Here is a 2,158-nt window from a genome sequence, read left to right as displayed (position 1 = left end):
ACAGAGAGAGACACCCTGTAACATTTATCATCTGGCAACCTCTGACATAGATATTCCAGTGGTTTTTGTAATACAACTTGAAAAATTACTTCCAGCTTCACAGGCAAAGCTCAAAATCCAGTTTTCCAGGAATATTTATTTTGGTTGATAACTCTAAGCGGAATAATGTTATTTTTATTACACTAGTGTCTAGAACTCCAGTTGAGCTGTGGGTGCCATTTCATTATGTTATCTAAAATTAGGGACAGGAATGCTCTTATATTAAAGAATGTACTCTAAGGACTTGTCCACATTAAATATTTTAGTAGTTATACAGATGTAATCCCAGAAAATCTTTGGAACATGAAGCTATTGATGAAAAGCCACTTGCTGAGCTGGCTGTACTTGTGGAGCAGGTCACTACTGCTAGGTGATCTTTCCTGACCTCTTTTGTATTTGTTATCTAAGACATTTATGTGAATGCTCCCTTGCTTTCACAGTCAGAGTTAACAAAAATTTGTTATTTAAAACATCTGAACTAACCCAATTCCTTTGACCAAAATGCTTGGGGATCAAGTACTCATTCAAGTAGCTGAGCAAAGGTTGTGGTAATCTCTGGCAGAAGGGCTGTGAAGAGTGACAGGGAGCAAGCCTTGCAAAGCACAAGTTTTTCAACAAATGTGCCTAGATGAAGAGAGATACCGATATGATGGTAGTGCTTTTAATTTTTATCTTAAAATTACTTGTCTATGATATGAATTTAAATCACTACAGTGGTGCGAAGGAGCATGAGATAGTCTGGGAATGGAAAGAGGAGGAATAGAGAACAGAAAGTCCAATGTTTGATGTCCTCCAAATAGCTATCACAAGTATCAAGCACAGTGCCTCTTGTCTTTCCAGCTCTTAGAGACTGGCTTTTATGAGCTGTGCTGAAGTATCAAGTGACCGCACTGGAAGGCGAGGCAGCTGCTGAGACTTAGTGCTGGGAGGGAGCAGAAATGGCCAAAGGAAGTTGTTGTGTGAGAGCAGAGGTTGCTCAGTAAGCACTAAGTGTGCTTCTGACCTGAAGACATGGTTGTTAGAGGCATCTCATTGTCTGCCTATCTTCATCCTCCCCTGCCCAGGCTCACCTGTGCCTTCAGTTAGAGGACAAATGTTGTTGCTTGTGTGGATGGACGGTTAACCCAGTTCTTAAAAGGTGCTAGGGGTGGTAGATGGGGAACAGCTCAGGGGCACAAGAAACAACTCTGAGGATCAACTGTTCTGGACCAGGCTTAAACTTGCAGACTTCTGCTGGCAATTATGCCAGTTAGAAGTGTGAAAAATAATTATTTACAGCTGTAACTGTTCAAGCAAAACCTAACCGTAGTGAGGAAATGGCACTTGAACTCACATGCCTTGTTTAATTTCAGGGATTGTGTTACTAAATGCCATTGTAGCCCTGCTCACACCTAGAAGACTTTGATGTAGTAGAACAGGTCTACTGGAGTTTGTGTTATGAACACAGGCTTCCCTTGTACTGGTAATCTTACACAGACACTGTAGAAAAACTACAAGAGAAAGTGGCAAAAAGTAGTAACTTTGTTTCTGGGTCTTTGAAAGACAGTTAATTTTTTTTTCCTCATGAAATATGCTGCCATGAATACTTGCTGTTGACATTGGAGTAAAGGCTGTATGGGCTTTCACAGCGTGTAGCTTTAATGTCCCTGGCTTTCTAATATTTCTGCTGCTACAGATCGCCTTTTTCCGCAGGCAAGGCTAACATACCCAGGGAAGTCTGTGACGGCTTAAAATAGAGGTTTACCAAGACAGTTGTCCTGGTTTAAACTCCCTCTGCGGTAACTCCCGTTCCAGCGCACGCGTGCCCGGGCGAACAGAAAGGGCTGTGGAAAGGGTTTTTTTTTCTTGCAGGGCATCACCGGTAACGGCCAGGCTGCCAGCCCCTGACAGGGCTGCTCCCGCTCGCCGCGGAAGGGCCCTGCGCAGCCCGGCCCCGCTTTCCCCGAGCGGCCTACGTCCCGCAAGCGCTGGGGGCCTCCGCGCCGGCATCATGGCGGCCCCCTCCCCCGCCCCGCCGCCACCGTTGCAACAGCGCGCGGAGCGGGGCCGGCCGTTGGGCGCGCGCCGAAGGGAAGGCTTTGGCAGGCGGGCCCGCCCGCGCGCGCGCGCTCGCTCGCTC

Source organism: Haliaeetus leucocephalus, unplaced genomic scaffold (assembly GCF_000737465.1).
Source record: "Haliaeetus leucocephalus isolate CR32 unplaced genomic scaffold, Haliaeetus_leucocephalus-4.0 Scaffold545, whole genome shotgun sequence".
In the NCBI taxonomy this organism is placed as follows: Eukaryota; Metazoa; Chordata; class Aves; order Accipitriformes; family Accipitridae; genus Haliaeetus; species Haliaeetus leucocephalus.
This window is presented reverse-complemented; position numbering follows the sequence as displayed.